This window comes from Hyla sarda, unplaced genomic scaffold (assembly GCF_029499605.1).
Source record: "Hyla sarda isolate aHylSar1 unplaced genomic scaffold, aHylSar1.hap1 scaffold_750, whole genome shotgun sequence".
Taxonomy (NCBI): Eukaryota; Metazoa; Chordata; class Amphibia; order Anura; family Hylidae; genus Hyla; species Hyla sarda.
In genome coordinates this window covers 86,776-103,251 of record NW_026610774.1, presented here as the reverse complement: position 1 = coordinate 103,251, position 16,476 = coordinate 86,776, and the positions used below count along the sequence as shown (strand labels likewise).

Genomic DNA, 16,476 nt, shown 5'->3' with positions numbered 1-16,476 from the left:
TGTTGTAAAAATGCTCTAGAAGCTAAAGTCGCAGAAATGTCACACATATTTGGCCTGCAACTTTCTGTGCGACAAATTCAGACAGGAAAAATCTGTATAAATCCTTAGAAAATGATCCCCCAGTGTCTCCATCTGCTGGCGGTATTGAATAAGCATTGCTGCACTGATGGGGTATGCATTAGACGAAAAAAAAGAAGAAAAAGAAGAATAATACGCCCAGAAAAGAGGCGAAAAGGAGAAAAACGTAAAAAAACGTGAAAAAAAAGTAAGAGGAAGAGAAGGGAAAAAAAGGTGGAAATGGGTTTAAAAGTGATTTCGGCGGAGAAATATATTTATATATATATATATATATATATATATATATATATACGCGCACACACACACATATATATAAACGTATTCTCCGTTGAGATATTGCAGCCGCTGCTGTGTCCAGGCCCAGGAGCCTTAGCACTGTGCTGTGATGTCACTCAATACCACTGACATCACTAGGTGTAAACAACATCTCTCCTTTGCTGTGTATGTGACTATGGAGCTGTTTGGTGATGTCGTCTATTATGGCCTTCATAGAAGCAACAGGAGATTGTTGCATCCATCTAGAACCCTCAGAACTACAGTGCTATGATGTCACTCACTTCCACAGGCCTTGCAGAGTGTAAACAACAACAACCCAGCTTTGTTGTGTATGTAACCATAGGGATTTGTGATGTCACCTAGAACCTTCACAGCAGCGACAGCTTTATGAGGAGCATCAGCACTGCTCTGCCTGAGCAGAACCATCACCGCCATAGGTTGTCAAATAACCCGGATTTAACCCACACAGGTAAGTCCAATGGGGTGCAGGCATGTCCTCTATGCTTACAGCTTCCCGTGGGTGTTGGTTTGATACCGTTTGGGGACAGCCAAGGAGGCATCTGCAGGCAACAAAGGTAGGTGTGTGCTTGTGTGTGTGTTTCCTATGCAGATCCTAAGCCCAGTGTCACATGCAAGTAGGAGGAGTAAGAAGGGTTCCTGGCAAATCCGGGTTATGGATTGCATTTAAAAAGGCCCCGTGGGAGTGCAATGGGCCCCTGTCTTGCTGCTTAGCAATAATGGTATGGGTTTAGGTTCTGCTGTGTGTACTGGTGGTTGACTGCCCCCCAGCCCAGAGTGTGCATGGAAAATTGTCTGGCAGCCTCCCTGACAGCAAGCAGTGATAGTGCCCATGAAGGGGACCTTGTTGGGCCCGCCCCTTTCACGGTTATCGCTTCTCGGCCTTTTGGCTAAGATCAAGTGTAGTATCTGTTCTTATCAGTTTAATATCTGATACGTCCCCTATCTGGGGACCATATATTAAATGGATTTTTGAGAACGGGGGCCGATTTCGAAGCTTGCTTCCGTCGCCCTATGCATTGACCCGATATGGCAGTATCTTCGGGTACAGTGCACCACCCCCTTACAGGGTTAAAAAGAAAGATTCCTACTTTCATTGCTACCTGCTTGCTGGCTAGCCAGCTAGCCAGCCCTGTGGGCCTTGCTGCTGCAGCCAAAAAACAAAAGGTGGTGCTGCTGCTGCTGCTTCTGCTGCTTCTGCTTGTGTCTGGCCGCTGTTGGAGCGTCCAGGCACAGGACTTCTGCTGCTGCTGACTAAATGGCCTCCTTAATTGGATCATTTGAGTAGCCAGCACACCTGTGCAGGTAGGGCATGACATGATAGGCAGCTGCCTTGATAGCGGGTGGGTGCTGAATGTTCCTAATTGACAAAATAAGATTAATGCTTATGAAGAAATATAAAATCTCATCCCTTCCCCAATATCGCGCCACACCCCTACCCCTTAATTCCCTGGTTGAACTTGATGGACATATGTCTTTTTTCGACCGTACTAACTATGTAACTATGTAACATAACATGGGGGGGGGGGGGGGGGGTCTCCTGGCTGTTCACACAGGTGTGTCATTGCTGTACATTGACCATGCATTGCTTCTGTGGTATTGCAAAGGCAAAGACAAATGCTTCCAGCCATCCATTGCACTAATGGATTGGTCATCAGCTGGCTGTCTATGTCCCGCATCAATATAGACCAAAGTACAGAGGGTTAGGCTATGCTATTGTGCACCTACCTGATGCATCAGAAGGTGCGAGGCCCTTGCTAAATTCTGTGCACAGACTTTGAGATCTATACTTTAGACTGTATCTAAACCTGCTCCAACATGGACTGACATTCTGGCCTACTTTCAGCCGATGCGACTTGTCTGTCGCTGAACAGTCGCTTTTTATGTATTCAGCACCTATGTATAATGTTGTAAAAATGCTCTAGAAGCTAAAGTCGCAGAAATGTCACACATATTTGGCCTGCAACTTTCTGTGCGACAAATTCAGACAGGAAAAATCAGTATAAATCCTTAGAAAATTATCCCCCAGTGTCTCCATCTGCTGGCGGTATTGAATAAGCATTGCTGCACTGATGGGGTATGCATTAGACGAAAAAAAAGAAGAAAAAGAAGAATAATACGCCCAGAAAAGAGGCGAAAAGGAGAAAAACGTAAAAAAACGTGAAAAAAAAGTAAGAGGAAGAGAAGGGAAAAAAAGGTGGAAATGGGTTTAAAAGTGATTTCGGCGGAGAAATATATATATATATATATATATATATATATATATATATATATATATACGCGCACACACACACATATATATAAACGTATTCTCCGTTGAGATATTGCAGCCGCTGCTGTGTCCAGGCCCAGGAGCCTTAGCACTGTGCTGTGATGTCACTCAATACCACTGACATCACTAGGTGTAAACAACATCTCTCCTTTGCTGTGTATGTGACTATGGAGCTGTTTGGTGATGTCGTCTATTATGGCCTTCATAGAAGCAACAGGAGATTGTTGCATCCATCTAGAACCCTCAGAACTACAGTGCTATGATGTCACTCACTTCCACAGGCCTTGCAGAGTGTAAACAACAACAACCCAGCTTTGTTGTGTATGTAACCATAGGGATTTGTGATGTCACCTAGAACCTTCACAGCAGCGACAGCTTTATGAGGAGCATCAGCACTGCTCTGCCTGAGCAGAACCATCACCGCCATAGGTTGTCAAATAACCCGGATTTAACCCACACAGGTAAGTCCAATGGGGTGCAGGCATGTCCTCTATGCTTACAGCTTCCCGTGGGTGTTGGTTTGATACCGTTTGGGGACAGCCAAGGAGGCATCTGCAGGCAACAAAGGTAGGTGTGTGCTTGTGTGTGTGTTTCCTATGCAGATCCTAAGCCCAGTGTCACATGCAAGTAGGAGGAGTAAGAAGGGTTCCTGGCAAATCCGGGTTATGGATTGCATTTAAAAAGGCCCCGTGGGAGTGCAATGGGCCCCTGTCTTGCTGCTTAGCAATAATGGTATGGGTTTAGGTTCTGCTGTGTGTACTGGTGGTTGACTGCCCCCCAGCCCAGAGTGTGCATGGAAAATTGTCTGGCAGCCTCTCCCTGACAGCAAGCAGTGATAGTGCCCATGAAGGGGACCTTGTTGGGCCCGCCCCTTTCACGGTTATCGCTTCTCGGCCTTTTGGCTAAGATCAAGTGTAGTATCTGTTCTTATCAGTTTAATATCTGATACGTCCCCTATCTGGGGACCATATATTAAATGGATTTTTGAGAACGGGGGCCGATTTCGAAGCTTGCTTCCGTCGCCCTATGCATTGACCCGATATGGCAGTATCTTCGGGTACAGTGCACCACCCCCTTACAGGGTTAAAAAGAAAGATTCCTACTTTCATTGCTACCTGCTTGCTGGCTAGCCAGCTAGCCAGCCCTGTGGGCCTTGCTGCTGCAGCCAAAAAACAAAAGGTGGTGCTGCTGCTGCTGCTTCTGCTGCTTCTGCTTGTGTCTGGCCGCTGTTGGAGCGTCCAGGCACAGGACTTCTGCTGCTGCTGACTAAATGGCCTCCTTAATTGGATCATTTGAGTAGCCAGCACACCTGTGCAGGTAGGGCATGACATGATAGGCAGCTGCCTTGATAGCGGGTGGGTGCTGAATGTTCCTAATTGACAAAATAAGATTAATGCTTATGAAGAAATATAAAATCTCATCCCTTCCCCAATATCGCGCCACACCCCTACCCCTTAATTCCCTGGTTGAACTTGATGGACATATGTCTTTTTTCGACCGTACTAACTATGTAACTATGTAACATAACATGGGGGGGGGGGGGGGGGTCTCCTGGCTGTTCACACAGGTGTGTCATTGCTGTACATTGACCATGCATTGCTTCTGTGGTATTGCAAAGGCAAAGACAAATGCTTCCAGCCATCCATTGCACTAATGGATTGGTCATCAGCTGGCTGTCTATGTCCCGCATCAATATAGACCAAAGTACAGAGGGTTAGGCTATGCTATTGTGCACCTACCTGATGCATCAGAAGGTGCGAGGCCCTTGCTAAATTCTGTGCACAGACTTTGAGATCTATACTTTAGACTGTATCTAAACCTGCTCCAACATGGACTGACATTCTGGCCTACTTTCAGCCGATGCGACTTGTCTGTCGCTGAACAGTCGCTTTTTATGTATTCAGCACCTATGTATAATGTTGTAAAAATGCTCTAGAAGCTAAAGTCGCAGAAATGTCACACATATTTGGCCTGCAACTTTCTGTGCGACAAATTCAGACAGGAAAAATCAGTATAAATCCTTAGAAAATTATCCCCCAGTGTCTCCATCTGCTGGCGGTATTGAATAAGCATTGCTGCACTGATGGGGTATGCATTAGACGAAAAAAAAGAAGAAAAAGAAGAATAATACGCCCAGAAAAGAGGCGAAAAGGAGAAAAACTTAAAAAAACGTGAAAAAAAAGTAAGAGGAAGAGAAGGGAAAAAAAGGTGGAAATGGGTTTAAAAGTGATTTCGGCGGAGAAATATATATATATATATATATATATATATATATATATATATATATATATACGCGCACACACACACATATATATAAACGTATTCTCCGTTGAGATATTGCAGCCGCTGCTGTGTCCAGGCCCAGGAGCCTTAGCACTGTGCTGTGATGTCACTCAATACCACTGACATCACTAGGTGTAAACAACATCTCTCCTTTGCTGTGTATGTGACTATGGAGCTGTTTGGTGATGTCGTCTATTATGGCCTTCATAGAAGCAACAGGAGATTGTTGCATCCATCTAGAACCCTCAGAACTACAGTGCTATGATGTCACTCACTTCCACAGGCCTTGCAGAGTGTAAACAACAACAACCCAGCTTTGTTGTGTATGTAACCATAGGGATTTGTGATGTCACCTAGAACCTTCACAGCAGCGACAGCTTTATGAGGAGCATCAGCACTGCTCTGCCTGAGCAGAACCATCACCGCCATAGGTTGTCAAATAACCCGGATTTAACCCACACAGGTAAGTCCAATGGGGTGCAGGCATGTCCTCTATGCTTACAGCTTCCCGTGGGTGTTGGTTTGATACCGTTTGGGGACAGCCAAGGAGGCATCTGCAGGCAACAAAGGTAGGTGTGTGCTTGTGTGTGTGTTTCCTATGCAGATCCTAAGCCCAGTGTCACATGCAAGTAGGAGGAGTAAGAAGGGTTCCTGGCAAATCCGGGTTATGGATTGCATTTAAAAAGGCCCCGTGGGAGTGCAATGGGCCCCTGTCTTGCTGCTTAGCAATAATGGTATGGGTTTAGGTTCTGCTGTGTGTACTGGTGGTTGACTGCCCCCCAGCCCAGAGTGTGCATGGAAAATTGTCTGGCAGCCTCCCTGACAGCAAGCAGTGATAGTGCCCATGAAGGGGACCTTGTTGGGCCCGCCCCTTTCACGGTTATCGCTTCTCGGCCTTTTGGCTAAGATCAAGTGTAGTATCTGTTCTTATCAGTTTAATATCTGATACGTCCCCTATCTGGGGACCATATATTAAATGGATTTTTGAGAACGGGGGCCGATTTCGAAGCTTGCTTCCGTCGCCCTATGCATTGACCCGATATGGCAGTATCTTCGGGTACAGTGCACCACCCCCTTACAGGGTTAAAAAGAAAGATTCCTACTTTCATTGCTACCTGCTTGCTGGCTAGCCAGCTAGCCAGCCCTGTGGGCCTTGCTGCTGCAGCCAAAAAACAAAAGGTGGTGCTGCTGCTGCTGCTTCTGCTGCTTCTGCTTGTGTCTGGCCGCTGTTGGAGCGTCCAGGCACAGGACTTCTGCTGCTGCTGACTAAATGGCCTCCTTAATTGGATCATTTGAGTAGCCAGCACACCTGTGCAGGTAGGGCATGACATGATAGGCAGCTGCCTTGATAGCGGGTGGGTGCTGAATGTTCCTAATTGACAAAATAAGATTAATGCTTATGAAGAAATATAAAATCTCATCCCTTCCCCAATATCGCGCCACACCCCTACCCCTTAATTCCCTGGTTGAACTTGATGGACATATGTCTTTTTTCGACCGTACTAACTATGTAACTATGTAACATAACATGGGGGGGGGGGGTCTCCTGGCTGTTCACACAGGTGTGTCATTGCTGTACATTGACCATGCATTGCTTCTGTGGTATTGCAAAGGCAAAGACAAATGCTTCCAGCCATCCATTGCACTAATGGATTGGTCATCAGCTGGCTGTCTATGTCCCGCATCAATATAGACCAAAGTACAGAGGGTTAGGCTATGCTATTGTGCACCTACCTGATGCATCAGAAGGTGCGAGGCCCTTGCTAAATTCTGTGCACAGACTTTGAGATCTATACTTTAGACTGTATCTAAACCTGCTCCAACATGGACTGACATTCTGGCCTACTTTCAGCCGATGCGACTTGTCTGTCGCTGAACAGTCGCTTTTTATGTATTCAGCACCTATGTATAATGTTGTAAAAATGCTCTAGAAGCTAAAGTCGCAGAAATGTCACACATATTTGGCCTGCAACTTTCTGTGCGACAAATTCAGACAGGAAAAATCAGTATAAATCCTTAGAAAATTATCCCCCAGTGTCTCCATCTGCTGGCGGTATTGAATAAGCATTGCTGCACTGATGGGGTATGCATTAGACGAAAAAAAAGAAGAAAAAGAAGAATAATACGCCCAGAAAAGAGGCGAAAAGGAGAAAAACGTAAAAAAACGTGAAAAAAAAGTAAGAGGAAGAGAAGGGAAAAAAAGGTGGAAATGGGTTTAAAAGTGATTTCGGCGGAGAAATATATATATATATATATATATATATATATATACGCGCACACACACACATATATATAAACGTATTCTCCGTTGAGATATTGCAGCCGCTGCTGTGTCCAGGCCCAGGAGCCTTAGCACTGTGCTGTGATGTCACTCAATACCACTGACATCACTAGGTGTAAACAACATCTCTCCTTTGCTGTGTATGTGACTATGGAGCTGTTTGGTGATGTCGTCTATTATGGCCTTCATAGAAGCAACAGGAGATTGTTGCATCCATCTAGAACCCTCAGAACTACAGTGCTATGATGTCACTCACTTCCACAGGCCTTGCAGAGTGTAAACAACAACAACCCAGCTTTGTTGTGTATGTAACCATAGGGATTTGTGATGTCACCTAGAACCTTCACAGCAGCGACAGCTTTATGAGGAGCATCAGCACTGCTCTGCCTGAGCAGAACCATCACCGCCATAGGTTGTCAAATAACCCGGATTTAACCCACACAGGTAAGTCCAATGGGGTGCAGGCATGTCCTCTATGCTTACAGCTTCCCGTGGGTGTTGGTTTGATACCGTTTGGGGACAGCCAAGGAGGCATCTGCAGGCAACAAAGGTAGGTGTGTGCTTGTGTGTGTGTTTCCTATGCAGATCCTAAGCCCAGTGTCACATGCAAGTAGGAGGAGTAAGAAGGGTTCCTGGCAAATCCGGGTTATGGATTGCATTTAAAAAGGCCCCGTGGGAGTGCAATGGGCCCCTGTCTTGCTGCTTAGCAATAATGGTATGGGTTTAGGTTCTGCTGTGTGTACTGGTGGTTGACTGCCCCCCAGCCCAGAGTGTGCATGGAAAATTGTCTGGCAGCCTCCCTGACAGCAAGCAGTGATAGTGCCCATGAAGGGGACCTTGTTGGGCCCGCCCCTTTCACGGTTATCGCTTCTCGGCCTTTTGGCTAAGATCAAGTGTAGTATCTGTTCTTATCAGTTTAATATCTGATACGTCCCCTATCTGGGGACCATATATTAAATGGATTTTTGAGAACGGGGGCCGATTTCGAAGCTTGCTTCCGTCGCCCTATGCATTGACCCGATATGGCAGTATCTTCGGGTACAGTGCACCACCCCCTTACAGGGTTAAAAAGAAAGATTCCTACTTTCATTGCTACCTGCTTGCTGGCTAGCCAGCTAGCCAGCCCTGTGGGCCTTGCTGCTGCAGCCAAAAAACAAAAGGTGGTGCTGCTGCTGCTGCTTCTGCTGCTTCTGCTTGTGTCTGGCCGCTGTTGGAGCGTCCAGGCACAGGACTTCTGCTGCTGCTGACTAAATGGCCTCCTTAATTGGATCATTTGAGTAGCCAGCACACCTGTGCAGGTAGGGCATGACATGATAGGCAGCTGCCTTGATAGCGGGTGGGTGCTGAATGTTCCTAATTGACAAAATAAGATTAATGCTTATGAAGAAATATAAAATCTCATCCCTTCCCCAATATCGCGCCACACCCCTACCCCTTAATTCCCTGGTTGAACTTGATGGACATATGTCTTTTTTCGACCGTACTAACTATGTAACTATGTAACATAACATGGGGGGGGGGGGGGGGGGTCTCCTGGCTGTTCACACAGGTGTGTCATTGCTGTACATTGACCATGCATTGCTTCTGTGGTATTGCAAAGGCAAAGACAAATGCTTCCAGCCATCCATTGCACTAATGGATTGGTCATCAGCTGGCTGTCTATGTCCCGCATCAATATAGACCAAAGTACAGAGGGTTAGGCTATGCTATTGTGCACCTACCTGATGCATCAGAAGGTGCGAGGCCCTTGCTAAATTCTGTGCACAGACTTTGAGATCTATACTTTAGACTGTATCTAAACCTGCTCCAACATGGACTGACATTCTGGCCTACTTTCAGCCGATGCGACTTGTCTGTCGCTGAACAGTCGCTTTTTATGTATTCAGCACCTATGTATAATGTTGTAAAAATGCTCTAGAAGCTAAAGTCGCAGAAATGTCACACATATTTGGCCTGCAACTTTCTGTGCGACAAATTCAGACAGGAAAAATCAGTATAAATCCTTAGAAAATTATCCCCCAGTGTCTCCATCTGCTGGCGGTATTGAATAAGCATTGCTGCACTGATGGGGTATGCATTAGACGAAAAAAAAGAAGAAAAAGAAGAATAATACGCCCAGAAAAGAGGCGAAAAGGAGAAAAACGTAAAAAAACGTGAAAAAAAAGTAAGAGGAAGAGAAGGGAAAAAAAGGTGGAAATGGGTTTAAAAGTGATTTCGGCGGAGAAATATATATATATATATATATATATATATATATATATACGCGCACACACACACATATATATAAACGTATTCTCCGTTGAGATATTGCAGCCGCTGCTGTGTCCAGGCCCAGGAGCCTTAGCACTGTGCTGTGATGTCACTCAATACCACTGACATCACTAGGTGTAAACAACATCTCTCCTTTGCTGTGTATGTGACTATGGAGCTGTTTGGTGATGTCGTCTATTATGGCCTTCATAGAAGCAACAGGAGATTGTTGCATCCATCTAGAACCCTCAGAACTACAGTGCTATGATGTCACTCACTTCCACAGGCCTTGCAGAGTGTAAACAACAACAACCCAGCTTTGTTGTGTATGTAACCATAGGGATTTGTGATGTCACCTAGAACCTTCACAGCAGCGACAGCTTTATGAGGAGCATCAGCACTGCTCTGCCTGAGCAGAACCATCACCGCCATAGGTTGTCAAATAACCCGGATTTAACCCACACAGGTAAGTCCAATGGGGTGCAGGCATGTCCTCTATGCTTACAGCTTCCCGTGGGTGTTGGTTTGATACCGTTTGGGGACAGCCAAGGAGGCATCTGCAGGCAACAAAGGTAGGTGTGTGCTTGTGTGTGTGTTTCCTATGCAGATCCTAAGCCCAGTGTCACATGCAAGTAGGAGGAGTAAGAAGGGTTCCTGGCAAATCCGGGTTATGGATTGCATTTAAAAAGGCCCCGTGGGAGTGCAATGGGCCCCTGTCTTGCTGCTTAGCAATAATGGTATGGGTTTAGGTTCTGCTGTGTGTACTGGTGGTTGACTGCCCCCCAGCCCAGAGTGTGCATGGAAAATTGTCTGGCAGCCTCCCTGACAGCAAGCAGTGATAGTGCCCATGAAGGGGACCTTGTTGGGCCCGCCCCTTTCACGGTTATCGCTTCTCGGCCTTTTGGCTAAGATCAAGTGTAGTATCTGTTCTTATCAGTTTAATATCTGATACGTCCCCTATCTGGGGACCATATATTAAATGGATTTTTGAGAACGGGGGCCGATTTCGAAGCTTGCTTCCGTCGCCCTATGCATTGACCCGATATGGCAGTATCTTCGGGTACAGTGCACCACCCCCTTACAGGGTTAAAAAGAAAGATTCCTACTTTCATTGCTACCTGCTTGCTGGCTAGCCAGCTAGCCAGCCCTGTGGGCCTTGCTGCTGCAGCCAAAAAACAAAAGGTGGTGCTGCTGCTGCTGCTTCTGCTGCTTCTGCTTGTGTCTGGCCGCTGTTGGAGCGTCCAGGCACAGGACTTCTGCTGCTGCTGACTAAATGGCCTCCTTAATTGGATCATTTGAGTAGCCAGCACACCTGTGCAGGTAGGGCATGACATGATAGGCAGCTGCCTTGATAGCGGGTGGGTGCTGAATGTTCCTAATTGACAAAATAAGATTAATGCTTATGAAGAAATATAAAATCTCATCCCTTCCCCAATATCGCGCCACACCCCTACCCCTTAATTCCCTGGTTGAACTTGATGGACATATGTCTTTTTTCGACCGTACTAACTATGTAACTATGTAACATAACATGGGGGGGGGGGGGGGGGTCTCCTGGCTGTTCACACAGGTGTGTCATTGCTGTACATTGACCATGCATTGCTTCTGTGGTATTGCAAAGGCAAAGACAAATGCTTCCAGCCATCCATTGCACTAATGGATTGGTCATCAGCTGGCTGTCTATGTCCCGCATCAATATAGACCAAAGTACAGAGGGTTAGGCTATGCTATTGTGCACCTACCTGATGCATCAGAAGGTGCGAGGCCCTTGCTAAATTCTGTGCACAGACTTTGAGACCTATACTTTAGACTGTATCTAAACCTGCTCCAACATGGACTGACATTCTGGCCTACTTTCAGCCGATGCGACTTGTCTGTCGCTGAACAGTCGCTTTTTATGTATTCAGCACCTATGTATAATGTTGTAAAAATGCTCTAGAAGCTAAAGTCGCAGAAATGTCACACATATTTGGCCTGCAACTTTCTGTGCGACAAATTCAGACAGGAAAAATCAGTATAAATCCTTAGAAAATTATCCCCCAGTGTCTCCATCTGCTGGCGGTATTGAATAAGCATTGCTGCACTGATGGGGTATGCATTAGACGAAAAAAAAGAAGAAAAAGAAGAATAATACGCCCAGAAAAGAGGCGAAAAGGAGAAAAACGTAAAAAAACGTGAAAAAAAAGTAAGAGGAAGAGAAGGGAAAAAAAGGTGGAAATGGGTTTAAAAGTGATTTCGGCGGAGAAATATATATATATATATATATATATATATATATATACGCGCACACACACACATATATATAAACGTATTCTCCGTTGAGATATTGCAGCCGCTGCTGTGTCCAGGCCCAGGAGCCTTAGCACTGTGCTGTGATGTCACTCAATACCACTGACATCACTAGGTGTAAACAACATCTCTCCTTTGCTGTGTATGTGACTATGGAGCTGTTTGGTGATGTCGTCTATTATGGCCTTCATAGAAGCAACAGGAGATTGTTGCATCCATCTAGAACCCTCAGAACTACAGTGCTATGATGTCACTCACTTCCACAGGCCTTGCAGAGTGTAAACAACAACAACCCAGCTTTGTTGTGTATGTAACCATAGGGATTTGTGATGTCACCTAGAACCTTCACAGCAGCGACAGCTTTATGAGGAGCATCAGCACTGCTCTGCCTGAGCAGAACCATCACCGCCATAGGTTGTCAAATAACCCGGATTTAACCCACACAGGTAAGTCCAATGGGGTGCAGGCATGTCCTCTATGCTTACAGCTTCCCGTGGGTGTTGGTTTGATACCGTTTGGGGACAGCCAAGGAGGCATCTGCAGGCAACAAAGGTAGGTGTGTGCTTGTGTGTGTGTTTCCTATGCAGATCCTAAGCCCAGTGTCACATGCAAGTAGGAGGAGTAAGAAGGGTTCCTGGCAAATCCGGGTTATGGATTGCATTTAAAAAGGCCCCGTGGGAGTGCAATGGGCCCCTGTCTTGCTGCTTAGCAATAATGGTATGGGTTTAGGTTCTGCTGTGTGTACTGGTGGTTGACTGCCCCCCAGCCCAGAGTGTGCATGGAAAATTGTCTGGCAGCCTCCCTGACAGCAAGCAGTGATAGTGCCCATGAAGGGGACCTTGTTGGGCCGCCCCTTTCACGGTTATCGCTTCTCGGCCTTTTGGCTAAGATCAAGTGTAGTATCTGTTCTTATCAGTTTAATATCTGATACGTCCCCTATCTGGGGACCATATATTAAATGGATTTTTGAGAACGGGGGCCGATTTCGAAGCTTGCTTCCGTCGCCCTATGCATTGACCCGATATGGCAGTATCTTCGGGTACAGTGCACCACCCCCTTACAGGGTTAAAAAGAAAGATTCCTACTTTCATTGCTACCTGCTTGCTGGCTAGCCAGCTAGCCAGCCCTGTGGGCCTTGCTGCTGCAGCCAAAAAACAAAAGGTGGTGCTGCTGCTGCTGCTTCTGCTGCTTCTGCTTGTGTCTGGCCGCTGTTGGAGCGTCCAGGCACAGGACTTCTGCTGCTGCTGACTAAATGGCCTCCTTAATTGGATCATTTGAGTAGCCAGCACACCTGTGCAGGTAGGGCATGACATGATAGGCAGCTGCCTTGATAGCGGGTGGGTGCTGAATGTTCCTAATTGACAAAATAAGATTAATGCTTATGAAGAAATATAAAATCTCATCCCTTCCCCAATATCGCGCCACACCCCTACCCCTTAATTCCCTGGTTGAACTTGATGGACATATGTCTTTTTTCGACCGTACTAACTATGTAACTATGTAACATAACATGGGGGGGGGGGGGTCTCCTGGCTGTTCACACAGGTGTGTCATTGCTGTACATTGACCATGCATTGCTTCTGTGGTATTGCAAAGGCAAAGACAAATGCTTCCAGCCATCCATTGCACTAATGGATTGGTCATCAGCTGGCTGTCTATGTCCCGCATCAATATAGACCAAAGTACAGAGGGTTAGGCTATGCTATTGTGCACCTACCTGATGCATCAGAAGGTGCGAGGCCCTTGCTAAATTCTGTGCACAGACTTTGAGATCTATACTTTAGACTGTATCTAAACCTGCTCCAACATGGACTGACATTCTGGCCTACTTTCAGCCGATGCGACTTGTCTGTCGCTGAACAGTCGCTTTTTATGTATTCAGCACCTATGTATAATGTTGTAAAAATGCTCTAGAAGCTAAAGTCGCAGAAATGTCACACATATTTGGCCTGCAACTTTCTGTGCGATAAATTCAGACAGGAAAAATCAGTATAAATCCTTAGAAAATTATCCCCCAGTGTCTCCATCTGCTGGCGGTATTGAATAAGCATTGCTGCACTGATGGGGTATGCATTAGACGAAAAAAAAGAAGAAAAAGAAGAATAATACGCCCAGAAAAGAGGCGAAAAGGAGAAAAACGTAAAAAAACGTGAAAAAAAAGTAAGAGGAAGAGAAGGGAAAAAAAGGTGGAAATGGGTTTAAAAGTGATTTCGGCGGAGAAATATATATATATATATATATATATATATATATATATATATATACGCGCACACACACACATATATATAAACGTATTCTCCGTTGAGATATTGCAGCCGCTGCTGTGTCCAGGCCCAGGAGCCTTAGCACTGTGCTGTGATGTCACTCAATACCACTGACATCACTAGGTGTAAACAACATCTCTCCTTTGCTGTGTATGTGACTATGGAGCTGTTTGGTGATGTCGTCTATTATGGCCTTCATAGAAGCAACAGGAGATTGTTGCATCCATCTAGAACCCTCAGAACTACAGTGCTATGATGTCACTCACTTCCACAGGCCTTGCAGAGTGTAAACAACAACAACCCAGCTTTGTTGTGTATGTAACCATAGGGATTTGTGATGTCACCTAGAACCTTCACAGCAGCGACAGCTTTATGAGGAGCATCAGCACTGCTCTGCCTGAGCAGAACCATCACCGCCATAGGTTGTCAAATAACCCGGATTTAACCCACACAGGTAAGTCCAATGGGGTGCAGGCATGTCCTCTATGCTTACAGCTTCCCGTGGGTGTTGGTTTGATACCGTTTGGGGACAGCCAAGGAGGCATCTGCAGGCAACAAAGGTAGGTGTGTGCTTGTGTGTGTGTTTCCTATGCAGATCCTAAGCCCAGTGTCACATGCAAGTAGGAGGAGTAAGAAGGGTTCCTGGCAAATCCGGGTTATGGATTGCATTTAAAAAGGCCCCGTGGGAGTGCAATGGGCCCCTGTCTTGCTGCTTAGCAATAATGGTATGGGTTTAGGTTCTGCTGTGTGTACTGGTGGTTGACTGCCCCCCAGCCCAGAGTGTGCATGGAAAATTGTCTGGCAGCCTCCCTGACAGCAAGCAGTGATAGTGCCCATGAAGGGGACCTTGTTGGGCCCGCCCCTTTCACGGTTATCGCTTCTCGGCCTTTTGGCTAAGATCAAGTGTAGTATCTGTTCTTATCAGTTTAATATCTGATACGTCCCCTATCTGGGGACCATATATTAAATGGATTTTTGAGAACGGGGGCCGATTTCGAAGCTTGCTTCCGTCGCCCTATGCATTGACCCGATATGGCAGTATCTTCGGGTACAGTGCACCACCCCCTTACAGGGTTAAAAAGAAAGATTCCTACTTTCATTGCTACCTGCTTGCTGGCTAGCCAGCTAGCCAGCCCTGTGGGCCTTGCTGCTGCAGCCAAAAAACAAAAGGTGGTGCTGCTGCTGCTGCTTCTGCTGCTTCTGCTTGTGTCTGGCCGCTGTTGGAGCGTCCAGGCACAGGACTTCTGCTGCTGCTGACTAAATGGCCTCCTTAATTGGATCATTTGAGTAGCCAGCACACCTGTGCAGGTAGGGCATGACATGATAGGCAGCTGCCTTGATAGCGGGTGGGTGCTGAATGTTCCTAATTGACAAAATAAGATTAATGCTTATGAAGAAATATAAAATCTCATCCCTTCCCCAATATCGCGCCACACCCCTACCCCTTAATTCCCTGGTTGAACTTGATGGACATATGTCTTTTTTCGACCGTACTAACTATGTAACTATGTAACATAACATGGGGGGGGGGGGTCTCCTGGCTGTTCACACAGGTGTGTCATTGCTGTACATTGACCATGCATTGCTTCTGTGGTATTGCAAAGGCAAAGACAAATGCTTCCAGCCATCCATTGCACTAATGGATTGGTCATCAGCTGGCTGTCTATGTCCCGCATCAATATAGACCAAAGTACAGAGGGTTAGGCTATGCTATTGTGCACCTACCTGATGCATCAGAAGGTGCGAGGCCCTTGCTAAATTCTGTGCACAGACTTTGAGATCTATACTTTAGACTGTATCTAAACCTGCTCCAACATGGACTGACATTCTGGCCTACTTTCAGCCGATGCGACTTGTCTGTCGCTGAACAGTCGCTTTTTATGTATTCAGCACCTATGTATAATGTTGTAAAAATGCTCTAGAAGCTAAAGTCGCAGAAATGTCACACATATTTGGCCTGCAACTTTCTGTGCGACAAATTCAGACAGGAAAAATCAGTATAAATCCTTAGAAAATTATCCCCCAGTGTCTCCATCTGCTGGCGGTATTGAATAAGCATTGCTGCACTGATGGGGTATGCATTAGACGAAAAAAAAGAAGAAAAAGAAGAATAATACGCCCAGAAAAGAGGCGAAAAGGAGAAAAACGTAAAAAAACGTGAAAAAAAAGTAAGAGGAAGAGAAGGGAAAAAAAGGTGGAAATGGGTTTAAAAGTGATTTCGGCGGAGAAATATATATATATATATATATATATATATATATATACACGCGCACACACACACATATATATAAACGTATTCTCCGTTGAGATATTGCAGCCGCTGCTGTGTCCAGGCCCAGGAGCCTTAGCACTGTGCTGTGATGTCACTCAATACCACTGACATCACTAGGTGTAAACAACATCTCTCCTTTGCTGTGTATGTGACTATGGAGCTGTTTGGTGATGTCGTCTATTATGGCCTTCAT

The 16,476-nt window shown here is 45.9% G+C and overlaps 7 non-coding genes across 7 annotated transcripts; all 7 read left to right on the top strand.

Moving 5' to 3' along the window:
* Positions 1–1,242: 1,242 nt before the first annotated feature.
* LOC130345392 (U2 spliceosomal RNA) lies at positions 1,243–1,433 on the top strand. The gene has a single exon (XR_008884116.1). It is a non-coding gene; the product is annotated as a U2 spliceosomal RNA (small nuclear RNA).
* Positions 1,434–3,526: 2,093 nt separating this feature from the next.
* Positions 3,527–3,717, top strand: LOC130345391 (U2 spliceosomal RNA). Its single transcript, XR_008884115.1, has one exon. It is a non-coding gene; the product is annotated as a U2 spliceosomal RNA (small nuclear RNA).
* A 2,092-nt stretch (positions 3,718–5,809) lies between these two features.
* LOC130345390 (U2 spliceosomal RNA) lies at positions 5,810–6,000 on the top strand. The gene has a single exon (XR_008884114.1). It is a non-coding gene; the product is annotated as a U2 spliceosomal RNA (small nuclear RNA).
* Positions 6,001–8,071: 2,071 nt separating this feature from the next.
* On the top strand, positions 8,072–8,262 carry LOC130345388 (U2 spliceosomal RNA). Its single transcript, XR_008884113.1, has one exon. It is a non-coding gene; the product is annotated as a U2 spliceosomal RNA (small nuclear RNA).
* Positions 8,263–10,343: 2,081 nt separating this feature from the next.
* LOC130345386 (U2 spliceosomal RNA) lies at positions 10,344–10,534 on the top strand. Its single transcript, XR_008884111.1, has one exon. It is a non-coding gene; the product is annotated as a U2 spliceosomal RNA (small nuclear RNA).
* Positions 10,535–12,611: 2,077 nt separating this feature from the next.
* LOC130345385 (U2 spliceosomal RNA) lies at positions 12,612–12,802 on the top strand. The gene has a single exon (XR_008884110.1). It is a non-coding gene; the product is annotated as a U2 spliceosomal RNA (small nuclear RNA).
* A 2,082-nt stretch (positions 12,803–14,884) lies between these two features.
* Positions 14,885–15,075, top strand: LOC130345384 (U2 spliceosomal RNA). Its single transcript, XR_008884109.1, has one exon. It is a non-coding gene; the product is annotated as a U2 spliceosomal RNA (small nuclear RNA).
* Positions 15,076–16,476: the final 1,401 nt, after the last annotated feature.